This window comes from Monodelphis domestica, chromosome 3 (genome assembly GCF_027887165.1).
Source record: "Monodelphis domestica isolate mMonDom1 chromosome 3, mMonDom1.pri, whole genome shotgun sequence".
Lineage (NCBI taxonomy): Eukaryota > Metazoa > Chordata > Mammalia > Didelphimorphia > Didelphidae > Monodelphis > Monodelphis domestica.
This window is the reverse complement of record NC_077229.1, coordinates 46,660,607-46,675,958: the sequence shown is the minus strand read 5'-3', so window position 1 is coordinate 46,675,958 and position 15,352 is coordinate 46,660,607. Positions and strand designations below refer to the sequence as shown.

At 39.1% G+C, this 15,352-nt stretch overlaps 1 protein-coding gene across 21 annotated transcripts in view; it reads left to right on the top strand.

Moving 5' to 3' along the window:
• The first annotated feature begins 207 nt into the window (after positions 1 to 207).
• Positions 208 to 15,352, top strand: part of CLIP1 (CAP-Gly domain containing linker protein 1) — a 162,715-nt gene continuing 147,570 nt past the window's right edge. For 6 of the 21 annotated variants that reach the window (XM_056821823.1, XM_056821824.1, XM_056821820.1 and 3 more), the window contains exon 1: positions 284 to 533. The gene's annotated coding sequence lies outside the window, so the exon portion shown is untranslated. Of the gene's footprint in view, positions 534 to 1,769; positions 1,813 to 15,352 lie in introns of those variants that run through there. The other 15 variants (XM_056821831.1, XM_056821829.1, XM_001364467.4 and 12 more) reach the window with 7 other exon arrangements.

Sequence of the window (15,352 nt, the reverse complement as noted above, 5' to 3'; positions counted from 1 at the left end):
GATCAGACATATAGACAGACAGGCAGACATCCAAGATACCTGGACACAGACCGCTTCGACATAGCCACACACAGAGACACACTTAGACACAGTCACAATTTAGATAGGTTCATAGAGAACAAGGACACAGCCACACAAACACGTAGATACAAAGACACTCCTACAAAGACAGAAAGACGCACACACAACCCTCCACACACCCAGATCCGCGGGTTGGCTTTGGGAGAGCGGCCGCGGCCCCTTTAAGAGGGGCGGGGCCTCACGTCGTGCTCCAGCTCCTCCGTCCCCCCTCCCAGCCTGAGCTGAGGCTTCGCTGGAGGCGCGAGAAGGAGGCGGCTGCGCCGCGGCTGCTGCTACTGCTGCAGTGACTGACTGACTGACTGACCGACCGACCGACCGAGGACGTGGGCTGAGGCGGCGACTGTGCCTGCCGACGAAGAGGCGTCGTTGGCGGCTTGGGAAGGAGAGCTCAGTTCGGCCCGACAGGTGGCGGCGGCGGCAGCGACTACGACCACCCCTCCGGACCCAACACGGTCCGTCCGGGTGAACTCGGCGGCGGCTGCGCGGCCTCCTCCTTTCTCTTACCCTCCCCTCCCGTCCTCTCCTCGGGCCTCCCGGGCTTGGCGCCGCAGCGAGGCCCCGTCCTTGCCCCCTTTTCCCCGCTCCCGGCGCGGTCCTGTCAGCCTGGGGCCTCGTCCCCCTCCCTCCGCCGTCGCTTCAAGATGGAGCCGGGCGGGTGCGGGGCGGCTGCGGGTGCCGACCTCCCCCGTCCTGGCCCGGCCCCGCCGGGTGACCCCGTGGCTGGGGTGGGGCGGTCCTTAGGGCGGGCTGGGCCCGAGTCACCTGAGGATTACTCAGCTCCTTGGCCCCCGGGATGGAGGCTGGCGGCCGTGGCCTTGAGCGGGTGCCCATGGGGCCTGCCGGCGCTGCCCCCCGCCCCCCGCCGGGGCTTTTGTTGTGGTCGCCGTGGGCTGCTGGTCTAGGGGCAGAGGGCTAGGTGCCGGGGGTCACTCATTTTCCTGACTCGAGAACGTAGCTCTGAGCTGCCCGGTAACGGGAGCCTCCTCCCTCCCTTCCCCCCCTCGCCCCGGCGGGGCATCAGGTCAGAAGAAACTGAAGACACGGGCTTGATGTTAGTGTAAAAGCGGAGTCTTAGCATCCTTCCATAACATCACATAAAGTCAAATAACATTGGACTTTGGGAGTAAACTCTGAATGACCTGTTAAGTGGTGTAAATCTGTCTCCCCTTCGTGCCTTTCCCTCCCTTCTTTCTGGCTGTAATCCAGCCTCCTTCCTAGGCCACCTCTCTGGAGTGTAGGAATGAAACAGCAGATGCCAGGAACCACTGTGTTCTCCAAGAATCACAACTTGGGTTGGCACTCTTATTGGGGGAGGGAAGTAGAGGAAATGCTGCAAGGGTTTTCTCCGTTTGGAAACCTTTCCTCTGAGGCTCTTCCCTCACTCCCACCCCCACCCCTACCCCATCTTCTTTAGGTACAGGTTCTGAGATTTTGAGTGCTTTGGGGACATTTTGATCTCCTGGGTCTGGTTTTGGAAAACTAGAGCTCAGTTGGGCCCAAAGGGGAGGAAATGGGAACCTGGCTTAAGGACTTAATATTGCAGGCTCAAGGGAAGGGTCAGGTTTCTCTCTGCGTTGTTCAGCTTATTTTACCAGGGTAGGAAGGGCCAGTGGAACTTAAGGCAGGAAATCTGTCCCAGGGTTAAATTGCAATTCCTTCAATAGATCTTGAGCACTTTTTTTTTTATAGGTTGTGTGCAGTGATGAATGCTGTCAAGCAGCTTTTAGCCTGGTAGCAAGTGATTGGAGTTTTCCTGGCCCTAGGGTTATTAAAAAACAAAACAGAACAACTCTTTTTAAAAAATACTGAGTAAATAGGAATATAAAAAGTGAACAATTGAAATTTCTTTTATTCATTTGGCATTTCTATATTGTTCTTATATTATCTTTTCATGTTTATCTGTTGGGAACTCTGTTACCACAGTGGTATTTTCTTTAACCTCATTCCCCTAACCCCTAAATTATCAGACAATTGACTGGTGCCTTCTATAGATTTAGCACTGCCCCCACCTTCTCTTGGGTTTCCTTTGGGGAAGGACACAGATTAATTCCTGTCTTGGCCTCCAAAACATAGTACCCAGGATTCCTCAGGCTATTTTAAAGGGATTTGCTAGCATATCTTACTTCAAGAATCTGTGAGTTTTAGATTCTCCCTTCTCTTTAGTAAGCCATTCTTTGAGAATTTTGAAAAAAAATCATTGACCAGGAAGTAGATACTTATATTCCAGAACTGGAAAAGATCTCAGAAGCCATTTAATTTCCAGACAAAAAGTCTGCTTACTCTGATTTAACACCTCCAGGGAAGGAGAATTTAATATAAAATGACAAGAAATGCAGAGGTAGTGTGCCATAATGGAAACGGAGTTGGTAGTTTTGAACCCTGACATTGCTTTTTATATGTTGTGTGTCCTTGTGCAAGGCATCTAACCTCTCTGGGCTTCAGTGTGTTTATTTGTAAAATGAAGTAGAAATGGGGCAGCAGGGTGGCTCAGTTGATTGAGAGCCAGGCTTAGTGATGGGCGGTCCTAGGTTCAAATGTGGCCTCAGACACTTCCTAGCTGTGTGACCCTGGGCAAGTCACTTGACTAAGTCCTTTTGCCTTGGAACCAGTACATGGTATTGATTCTAAGACAGAAGGTAAAGGTTTGGAAAAAAAATGAAGGAGAAATGTTGATAAGATAACTTTAAAGGACTCTACCAGCTCTAAATCTTTGATTCTGTGAAAAATTTCGATATTACAGAGGGTTACATATAAGTACATCTATTAGGTACTAAACCATATTCTTAGCTTTTTTCTTGTCCGATACCCCTTTTTCAGGGTGTTTTGTCTTTGACAATGCAAATGCAAGTAGATCACTGTTTAAATTAGTTTAGGAAACCTTGACTCTGCCAAGGTCACACTGCTTAATTATGGGAAAGTCACTCAGTGGAGTCTAGTTTTCTCATCTTTAAATAAGAAAGTTGAACTAATTTGTCAATAAGAATTTTTCCAAATCCAACACTTTTATCTTTCTGGCTAGGTGCTCATGAAATTTGCTCTTTTCCCTTATAGAGGAAACAGTCCAAAAGTTCTTCACTAATTCTCTCATCTACCCATTCTTCAGTTTGATGACCTCTCAGAGCCCAGGACAGAATACATCCAGGCAAATTAATTTATATCTTCAGCAATCTCCTGGCAGTCTGCCTTTTGTCATAGGGATAGAGATGGCTTGGATCCCTTTAGGCATCAAAGACTCCTTGGGAAGAATGGGAAAAACAGATTTTTTTAGTGGACAGCATACTTTTATTGGTTTTCTTTGAGACTAATGTGAAAGGTTTTGATTTAGACTGGTGCTTTTGAATTGGTAAAAGACAAATCACAGTATTTCAGATTTTATTAAGAGAAAGTATCAGAAAATGGGTTGACTACTAAGGTAGTTGAATTGCTTGAGACTTGCAAATCAAGTTCCCATTTGTATGCATCAGAATATTTGCCTCCACCCTGGTAATCTTTATAACTGAAATTTGCTTAGATATACTTTATTGAAGTTCTGCTCTCACTTGTTGACTGAGGACATTGTCCTTTTTTCTTGAGGCACATACCTGTGAATTAATATTTAGTTTGAAACTATATATCCCTATTCAGTAATAGAAAGCAGCATGGCACAGTGAATGGGAAGAGCACTGGGCTTGGGAATCCTGAGACCTGAGTTTTGGCTCTGACATTTCAGATCTCTAAGTGTGATCAGAGGGAAGTCATCAAGCTATTTTTTCTCATCTGAAAAGATGAGGATAGTAATTACATTATCCACCTTGGAATACTGTTATAAGAGATTTATAAACCATAAAATGCTGCAAGAATATAATAATTAATTGATAAACAAATTAATAGTAATTTAATATTTAAAATTTTGAAATACAAGTTGGATTCTCTTTGTTAAGGTGAGCTTTTAAAACTATGAATCAGCATCATTGAATCCTGATTTTTTTTTTAAACCTTTACCTTCCATCTTAGAATCAATTCAGGGTATGGGTTCCAAGGGAGAAGAGAAGAAAAGGCTAAGCAATGGAGGTTAAGTGACTTGCCCAGGGTCACATAGGTAGGAATTATCTGAGGTTAGATTTGAACCCAGGGCCTCCAATCTCCAGTTCTGGCTCTTAATACATTGAGTCACCTAGCTGCCACCCTGATGTACTTTCAGGGAGAATATGTATTAGCAGTAACTCACTTGAATCTCAGGAAGTCTAGATGGCTCAGTGGATAGAATACTGGAACTGGAGTCAAGAAGATTGAAGTTCAGATCTGTCCTCAGACACTTGTGTGGCCCTGAGCAAGTCACTTAACTTCTGTTTGCCATAATCCACTGGAGAAGGAAATGGTAAACCACTTCATTCTTTTTCAATAAAACCCCATGGAGAGTATGGTCCATGGGGACATAAAGTCATACTTGTTCCCAACAACAATGGGAGTCTCAAAGAAGTGTACGTCAAATATCAGTCACTGAATTAGAGGGAAGCATTTTTTAGATTGGAAAGTCTAATTATCCAAGCTGGAATTGGTTAGGCCATCTGGGTTAATATCCTTGCCCTGGCATGAAGTACCAAGGAGTTTTGGTCATAATTAGTGAAGACCTTGTTTTTTTAATCATCTCCAGATAGCACTTCCAGAAGGACCCATCCCACTAATGCTGAAGGCCTTAGGGCAATGGGTGGTCTTATTTTTAGTAAATTTTTAAAAAAAATTTTTTTTATGTCAAACCTGAGTCCAAAGGCATTCATTTATGAATCCTTCCCCTGACTGGAGCTATTTCAAGTCTGGGTTCCTTCAGGGAAGGAAGTACTAGCCATATATTGTGGCCCTGGGGAATTACTGCATCATTTATCATGTCTCAGGAATCCCCAAACTGCCAAAATGCCCTATATAAAATGCCCTATATATGAAAACTAATTCCATGTAGGCTTGGATTAAATTCTGCATCATCCTTTGTTAAGTTTTTCTAGGTGTAACCTTTAATAGAATGTGAAGACCTTTTCTGTCCCCCCTTTAGAAATTTGCCTTCATTTCTTACTCTCATAATTAATAAGACCGCTTTTCTTTGAAGATTTAGGTTTAAAGGATCTAGATGCTTAGAATATGCAAATTGTTCAAAGTTTAAGAAAGATGAATAAAATATATGTAACTTTATTGGTTTAACTCTCTATTTCCTCAAGCCTATTCTTGCTGGTAAGCAAACATGATACTGGTTTGATAGATATTTTTTTCTCTTAGAAAAGCTAAGAGGTATTAAGGAAACATTGAGGACATTTTTCCATCAAAGGTTTACCTTCCCTTTGCTGGCCACTTGTGTGCCCTCCCCCTTCTCCCCCATCAGATTAGTTTTTGAAATATTATGCTTTGTAATACTGTCAGCCAAGAGCCTGTTCAAACTTTTCTAGACAGCAGAATACATTTTACAACCCTGAGAATTACAGCCCATGTGAAAGAAAAACCTTTCTTTATGCACTTGCTATTTAAAAAGTTCTATATAGTTTATATCTCATTAATGTTTATTACATTCATATTGATTTTTTTCTACTCTCAATCCCTTTTAATAGCTAGGCTGAGTTACTTGACTGGTTGGATTGGGAATCTGGTGTGAAAAGAATGTCATTTAAAACAAAGTTTTTGTATTTTCAAAGAAAAGGGAATATCTGGTTGTTAGGTTCTCTGTGTGTGTGTTTTAACTATATCCTGGTTTTCCTTAATACTTACATTTAAATTTGGGAATAGTCTATGTAGATAAATCATGGTTTACTTTCATGTTTGACTTTATCTGGATAATCGTACAATATCTTGGTTATTTTTCTTCTCACGCCATTTCCTAAGCCAGGTAATTTTAAATTTTGTTAATAGAATGGTTTTTAGAATCTTAATGTAAATATTATGTAGGTAAATATTATATGAAAATATAATATGGCAAATATTTATGTAATAAATATTCAGTAAGTATAGTGAGTATCTAATAAATAATGATAATATAGTTAATAGAGCAAATGCTTATAAATATTTTGTGTAAATAATTATTCATTGCAAATATTATGAAGAAATTCTCTGAGGTATTTTTGCTTGTCAGGAAAATTAGATTTTCAGAATTTGTGCATTTTAATTCTTCATTTTAAGTTCTAATTGTATCTTCTCTTTTGCCTTAGAATTTCTCTTGGCATTTTCTCTTATGATATTTTTAATACCATATAGCCATTGTGACATGAATATTGTATATATAAATTAATTTAGCAAGTATTTATATAGCATCTAATATGTTTATACATATACTGGGCTAGATGTTGCAGGACAAAAAGATGAACTATACAATACTGGTTTATGCAAAGCAAAAGCTTTATTAGATAGGTGCAAACAAAGCCCTTTTAGGGTTCAATGGTAGAAGAGATGTTCTTTGGCTAGGGTGATCTGAAATAACATTGAGGGAACTAGTATTTGACTTGTGCTTTGATGAGAATTAAAGGGGAGAGAGCCTTGCCAGGCTGAGAAGGGGAGAGGGCTGCATACTGGGCAGAAGAAATAGTAAGAGTGAAGTACTTGGAGGTAGGAAAGAGCATGGTTTGTGTTGATGTGTCTGCCATGGTTTGTTTTAAGCTTTAGGAAAGGGGAGGAGTGTAGTAGTAGAAGATAAAGCTGGAAACATGGGTTGGTGGTAGAAAATGGAGTGCTTTTAATAAACATGCTAAGAAGTTCAGATTTTATTTGGTAAGTTGTGAGACAATTTGAAGACCTTTCTGCAAAGGAGTGACTTGGTTAGACTTGGACTTTGGGAAGTTAATAAATTTGGCTTCTAGATATAAGGTAAATTGAAATGGAAAGAAACCAGAGTATTAGTTAGGAAGAAGGTTATCATAAAAATCCATGTGTTAGAACAAAGTTCATATGGAAGAACAAAAGATCAAGAATATCAAGAGAACTAATGAAAAAAAAATGTGAAGGATGGGGGTCTAGCAGAACCAGATCTTAAACTGTATTATATAATATGGAAATAGGCTTTGAACAATGATACATGTAAAACCCAGTGGAATTGCTGGTCAGATCTGGGAGAAGGGATGGAGGAGAGGAAGGAAAGAACATAAATCATGTAACCATGGAAAAATATTCTTAATTAAATAAAAATTTTTAAAAATCCATGTGTTAGGAAGTAAATTATCATTGAAATCCAAGTGAGAAAAAAAGGGTTGGATCCTTAGACGTTATGTAGGTAGACTTTAGGATGCTTGGAAACTAATGAAATGTAGAGGTGAATAGGCTTCAAGGTTGTGTGCCCAGGATGGTGTTAACTTGGTATTTGAAAATGGGGAACAAGAATTTGGGAGAGAGATAGAGAGTTGGGGTTGGAGATTTGGTGATTGTTGCAGTGGTAAAATGGATGAGCTACCCTGAGGGAAAGAATATAAAGAAGGAACTTTGGGAAACACCAACACTTGAGGATTGTGTTGAGAGGAAGAAGAGAATCTATGGAAGTAGATTGCAGCCAGAATTGGAGGGGATGATAAATAGTATCAAATGCTTTAAGAAAGGCAAGATGGATTGGAGTTGAGAAAGGGCCATTGAATTTGACCATTTCTTTGGTCTTGGTTTGCCCTTGGTAACAAATATTCTTTTTGTATGTGGCAGAGGCTTGAGATGTTGAAGATACCATCATTTTTTCTAAGTTTCTCAGTTCCTACCTCTCAGCACTTCACTCTTCCTCGCCTCATAGAACCAATCTGTTGCCGATCTTCCTGTTGAAGCATCTAGCACAATATTGATTGTTGTTGCAAGATAAGTTGTTGCAGATAGGTAGGTCAGGTTGTAAAGTGCTCTCTAAGAACCACCTACATGTCATTGCATCTTATGCTCGGTACAAACTTGGTATATTTTATGATCATTCTTCTGATGTTTTCTTTAGAAAGGAAATAAATACTTTTGGATTAAAGTCATATTGATTGGCAATGGTTACAAGTAGAACCTTACAATTTCTCTGTTAGATGTAATGGATAGATTCTTGGGCTTGGAATTAGAAAGACTTGCATTAAGATCTTACTTGCATTAAGATGCTGGTGATCAGCTCCTGGGCAAGTCTCTTCTGTTTGCCTGAGGCATTTATTTAACCTTTGGATAGTGTAGAATGGGATACCTTGGGGGAGGCAGATCTACCCAGCCAAAGGAAATCACTTCTCCTTCCTCCCCTTCTAGATATGCCTGTCTTACTTGTAGTTTTCTGCCTTACTGAGTTCCCTTTGTAATAAATGGTTTGGCTTTCTATTTCAGCTCAAAATTTTATATTCTTAGAGGAGTAATTCATACTACTTTTTTTTTTCTGAAAAGGAACTTAAATAAAACCTCTTTGGCGTCATTCTAGAAAATATTTTGAATAGGAAAGATGCATGAATTCTTTCCCTTGTGAAGAAAGTGTGTAATGAATAACAGATTGGCACTAAAGTTTTTGAAGAGTTAAGGATTCAGTAATCATGATAGGGTACTTTCTGGTTGTTTAATGTAGCTTAACTTTAAAGTAGTATGCAATGTAATGTTATTACATTTGATCAGTACCAAACACACTCCTCATATCTAGATCTTTCCATGTGCCAATTCCTTGTTTTTCAGTTGTTTTCTTCTTTCTGCTTAGTTTAGACTTTTTCCTTTCATAATAATTTGATCTGACTCAGTTATTGTATTATGAGTAGAAATGTAGGGACTAAATTGAAGATAATTTTTTAAATGGAATTCTTTAGCTAATGTGTAAATAATTCTTTTACAAATGACCAGGTGCATTCCTTAAGGCTTCAGAAAAATTGTGAACTGAGTTTATGTTTCTTGTCTGGTAAATGCCTATTGGATCAGATTTAGTCCTTAGTCCAGGTATTGATTTCAGCTCTTTGACCAAGATTTGCAACAATGTGTCTAGTTTTAGTCTTCTGAGTAAAGGTTGGAAAGAAGTCATTTTTTTTTTAAACCCTTACCTTCTGTCTTGGAGTCAATACTGTGTATTGGCTCCAAGGCAGAAGAGTGGTAAGGGCTAGGCAATGGGGGTCAAGTGACTTGCCCAGGGTCACACGGCTGGGGAGTGTCTGAGGTCATATTTGAACCTAGGACCGCCAGTCTCTAGGCCTGACTCTCAATCCACTGTGCTACCCAGCTGCCCCCGCAAAGAAGTCATTTTTACTTTACTTGATCTACCCCTTCTCAGTGCCATGTTCTGCCCTCTTATCTAAGAATTCAGACACTTTAATAAAATAGTATTATGGGATGGAAAGGGCACTCACTATCATGTAGCATCTTTGAAATCAGATGACCTGAGCTACTATCTTGTGTCTGCCACCAACAAGCTCTGTTACCTTGGCCAAATCACTTATCTTCTTGGGGCTTCAGTTTCCCTACTTGCAAAATGCTTTTTGGACTAGATGAACTTTAAAACCTTTCTACTCTCCTAATTTAAAGGCCTATATTTATAAATGTACTATTTTTTACTAAATAGTTTAATTTTCTATTATCAGATCATTGGATGAAGTCTTTGAGGGAAATGAGTCAAATGTGGTAATTCTTCTTCCATTAAGATGCTTTCCCAAGCCAATTGGATATAGGTGTGAAGACAGGATTAACTTACTCCTTGTCTATTTTTAGCTAATCATATCAAGAACTTAAAGTACCCCTACTTGACAAGAGTAGTAAGAGAGTTCACAAGTCACTAGAATAAGCTCACACCTTCGAAGGTCATTGTAAATTAAAAGACTGCAATTGGTTTCTGGAAAGTAGGGGAGTGACAGGAAATGGCTTTGAGAAAACTGCTTTAAAAAGGCAAGCTGGAGGATTCAGTCATTCTCTCTGTGTTGGTGAGCCAAGCTCAACTGGAGGAGAGGAGACTTTTTCCTTGGATCCTGTGGTGGTAAGTGGAGTGATTCCTTCCTTGGTTCTTCAGTGAGGAGACCCTCTCTGCACGTTGGCACTTTGGTGGGATAAATCTCTTCAATGTGAGTTCTGGTGATATTCTTGTCAGTCTTAACCTTGAGTTCACTGATGGTTCTCAGCAGATTCTTTAGATTCTTTGGATTTTGGCTTCCTGATTAGTACTTTGGATTCTGGTGAGATTCACTTTCAGGTTCCCATTTTAGGCTTGGAGTCATTAGGATTAAACTGGGGTATTGGTACATAGATGGTACTTTCTGTCTCTTACTACTTTTTTCCACTTTCCTTCTTTCCACCTCTTTGTAAATAAAGCTGCTAAAAGTCAATTTGAATTAAGCTATGATATTTTTAAATTGGCGACCAAATATTACTTTAGAATTCTCATATTTAGCATAAAACCTAAATTTAAATTCTTACAAAGGGTACACTTAAATTTCCAGGGATTTTGAGGAACCTTTTGTAAAGCAAGTGCAAAATGACTAAACTGTTCACCTTTCTCTGTAAGAAGGTCATGTAAGATTTTTTCAGCTAAAACAGTTTGGGGAGTATGGTTCCTTACTTTCTGCTTATCTTGCTAGTTGGACAAATTCTTACTTAAACTGGGCTGTTCAAAGAAGTTCATTGTTGCTGGGGGTTGCATTCCTGCAAGTGGTTCCATATTTTTTCAGAATTCAGATGCCTAATCCCTTTCCCTTTGGGGGCATTGATACTTTTATTTGTTTCTGCTCCAGGTTTGGAGCTCTGTGGACAACTTGCACCCTGTAGTGTGTTGTGAGATTTAAAATGGTTGAGGTCATAAACTGTAGTGATTAAAATAGTGGAAGATATAAATTGTGATAGATATAAGAGAGGGTGAGTAAATTTGACCGCAGAAATATGTTTCACTACAGTGTCTTGGGTTTTAAAATCAAATATAAGGTGGTCAGGGAAATATTCCCAATTATTCAAATACCCAAGTCAATTGGGTTTTATAGAGATTTTAATTAACAATACAATGAGTAATTGAAGAAAGAGAGAGAGAGTAAGAAAGGAATAAGTATGAAGGGCCTCAAGCCAATATGGCCTAGACCTGAGCCTTAAGAGAGGAATGAGTCAGTTTTTTTTAACACTCACCACAAGGTCTGACTAAACAAGGATTTTAGTGACACCAGGCCAGCGTCCTTCCTCAAAGAGTCTTCCAGCCAGAGATTGTTTCAAAGGGCCTCTCTCAAGAGCCTCCTGAGCTCCTACCCCAGAGGGACAGAGCCCCTCACAGGAGCTCCTCAAGGAACTCTCCTTCAGAATGAGAGTCAGAAATCCAGATTCAGATCCCTGAATGAGTCTTCTCAAAATGAGCTCCCTCAGAATCAGATCCAGCTCTTCTCTGAGCTCTTATTTTTAAGGGCAAAATCTCCTATGTCACCTCCCCTAAGTCCTTACATCTACCAATCACTGTAGATGTTTCTAAAGGACCGTCCATTTTGAATTCACAGCTGAGTAGTTTTAATCTCTTTAGTAAGTCAGAAAAAAATGCTGCTGTGTCGACAAATTTCATTAAGAAAAACCTCTGAATAAGTTATCACCCTTTTAGGTTTAAGTAGTTTACAAGTTGCCCCACCTTTATAGATACTTAGTATCCCATTGTATCAATTCTAAAATAGTCATGACTCAAAGAACTTCCTGTCCTTTCCATAAGCATGGGTCAAAGCACTTTTCATTGTTCTCAAGGAGCTCTCTGTCCTAAAGCAGTCCTAAGTAGGGTGGAGTAGGGATATTCCCAAGGCAAGGAGCCCTCACATTCAAGTAGAATTCTCACTATGCTAGGGAATTTTTTTAAGTAGAAGATTCCCCAATGGGGGAAACCCCTAACATTCATAAGTCTGAGAAATTTTGAGGTTTATAGTGTCAAGCACAATTTAAAGTTTTGTTTCTTCCTTCCCTCCACTTTAAGTTTTTAATGTCAAGTAGAAAATTATTTTTTAGAGAGGATCATTTTATACCATAGTTTTTCAGATGCCTTTGTCTTTTTAGCTCTGCCAGGATTTAATGTAGTATTTTATGTTCAGTAAATAGTTAAAAATAAGTATTTGTTTAGTCGAATGGACAAACTAGTTTCATATATTAACACCATACTATAAAGCTTCATGCATCAGTTAGCAGTTAGCTAGCATTTATTAGGTGCCTACTATGTGCGTTGGCAAAGAATAGGATACTATTAGTTAGAAAATGGCTGAACAAGTACATGAAGTGGACTATAATTGTGCTGACGTAGACAGGGAGGGATGGTTTCAGAAAAACCTGGGAGAATTTGTATGAATTGATTTAAAGTGATAGGAGCAGAACTAGAAGAACAATTTATTCAATATTATAAAGAATATCAGCTTTGAAAGCTGATACAATCACCAATACAATGATCAATCACAATTCCAAAGACTCATGATGAAGCTTGCTATTCATCTCCAAATAGAATATTGATGGACTCAGATCACAGATTGAATCATTTCCTTTTGAAATAGCTAAAGGAAGTATTTGTTTTCTTTGACTATACTTATTTGAAATGATTTTTCCCCCTACTCAATGATTGGGGGAGGGAAAGGAGAGAGGGAGAGAATTTGGAACTAAAAATGAAATGAAATAAAGATTGGAAAGGTAGGAAGGAGCCAAAACACAAAAAGCTTTAAAAGCCAATCAGGATTTTATATTTAGTCCTGTAAGTAATGGGGAACCATTGGAGTTTATTGAAATGGTGTCTATGATATAGGTAAACCTGCATTTTTAGTGAAGGTTGGATTGGACTTGAAGAGACTTGAGGCAGAAGGAGGTCATTATTTTTTTTAACCCTGACTTTCTGACTTAGTTACAATTCTTCAGATAGAAGGTAAGAGCAAGGCAGAGACACACAGCTAGCAAGTGTCCACCTAACTGCTCCAAACCAACAGGCTATTGCAATAGTCGAGATGTGGAGTGATGAGGGCCTGCATATTAGGGTGTCTGAAATGTCAGAAGAGAGGAGACATATAAGAAATGGCAAGAAGGCAGAAATGACAGGACTTGACAATTAATCGGATATAGGTGAGTGAGAGATAGAGAGGCTAGCACCTAATGAGGGTCTTGATGGCTTGGGAAGATGGTGCTGCCTTTAGTAATAATAGGGAAGTTAGGAATAAGAGTGGAGTTTGGGGAAAAGATAATGAGTTCAGTTTTAGACACATTGCGTTTAAGATGTCTATAGAACATATAATTGAAGACATCTAAAAGTCAGTTGGAGATATAAGACTGGAGATCACTTTTTATTTGGGTTTTTGCTTTTGGGTTTTAGTTTTATAAGATTATTAATTTACAAAAATAAACAATATGGAAATGTTTTACTTGTCTGGAATTTTGACCTGCTATTCTCTGTGCTAAATATTAGGTAAGGTAGCTATATTACAGTGTGTTTCAATGTGATTTTTACTTTAAATTCCCTGTATCAGCATATTGAGTTAAAATAAAGGGTAGGAGCAGCATCTAATATGCTTCAGCTGAAGTAAAAAATGCAGGGGTAGCAATCATGATCTCAGACAAAGCAAAAGCAAAAATAGACCTAATTAAAAGAGATCATCAGGAAAACTACATTATGTTAAAAGATACCATAGCAGATGAATATCAAACATTTTTATAAGTTTTTCTGATAAAGGCCTCATTTCTCAAATACATACCAAGAATAGAATCAAGTCAAATTTTTAACAATAAAATGCATTCTGCAGTTGGTACATGGTCAAAGGATATAAATAGGCATTTTTCAAAAGGAGAAATCAAAGCTTCAAAATGAAGAAAGTGCTTTAAATCTCTATTGATTAGAGAAATGCAAATTAAAATAACTGAGGTACCATTTCACACTTTTCAGAAATGACAGCTGCAGGAAGGGATGAGGGAAAAAGTAATACACCAGTGAACTGCTTGTGGAGTATCGAACTCGTCCACCTTTCTGGAGAATAATTTGGAACTTGACCTAGAAAGCTGTAAAACTGTGAATTATCCTTTGATCCAGTAGTATCATTACTAAGCCTATATATCAGAGAGATCAAAGAAAAAGGAAAAGGACCTATATGTACAAAAAGTATGTATTGCAGCGCTTGTTGTGGTGGCAAAGAATTGGAAATTGAAGGAATATCCATCAAAAGGGGAATGGACAAACAAGTTGTGTTATATGAATGTGATGGAGTATGTGCTACAAGAAATGACAGGGGAAGTGGTTTCAGAAAAACCTGGGAAAACCTATATGAACTGAAGTGATGAAAAGGAAAGTAGAAGACCCCCGAGATATTGTGGACAGTAACAGTAGTGTTGTAATGATGATCAGTGTGAAAGAAAGGCTTGGTTGCTACTCTAGTCAGTACAGTGATCCAAAACAATTCCAAAGGACTCACAATGAAAAAATCCATTCTGTCCCCACAGAGAGAACAGATGAACTTTGAATGCAAAATAAAATATAAACTTCTTGCTTTCTTTTCTTGATTTTTTTTGGAGATATGGCTAATATGGAAATATATTTTGCATGACTTCACATGCATGGTTGACATATTGCTTGCCCTTTCATTGGGAGGGAGGGAGAGAATTTGTAACTAAAAATTTCAAAAGAAAAGAATGCTAAAAATAAATTATCTCTGTTTCTCCTTTATTCATACCACTTATGCTTGTGGTGATTTTAGCCTTGGAAGTATTGACTGTCCCAGAAAAGTTTTTATAAGCATCACATCCATTCTCTTTTGGTTCCAGAAACAGATTTCTATGGAGCAGCAAAATCATCTTCTCATAGTCTTTATCACTATCATTATCACTTGACATTTATTGAGTACTTAGGAATTGTGATATTCTTCCTTTCCCAGCAGTTGCTCTCCCGTCATAGGGCATTTTTTGTTTTTGGTACCAGTTGACCATTGTTTGGCTTAAATGTGTATAATTCAGTTACTAAATGAAATATTCTTTACCAGAGGAATATTAATATATATGATTTACCTTGAATTCAGTGGAGTAACATGTTTCTGAAAGTTAGTTTAGTAGTAGTCTCTCGGTAACCGAGGATGACGATTGTCTTTGTGCATTTTCATCTATGATAGATGAGTGTGCACAAAGACACTTGTGCATGAAGGAGATTTAAGTGGAAAAGTCTATGCACAGAGACAGTCCCACTCTCTAGGCGTTGGAAGCCTGGGTCCAGTGTCACGAAAAGTCATTACACCTGGAGACTTCCTCAGCTGCATTGGATGGCCATGTTGTCTTTTTTGCTCTTAACACACCCTTAGCACTCCACAGTGCTTTGCTGTGTCGCCATCTCAGCCGTTGAACCTTCTTATTGGTTTCTTCCGTCTGTTCAGCCGAAGCAGTCTTCACATGCTGGGTG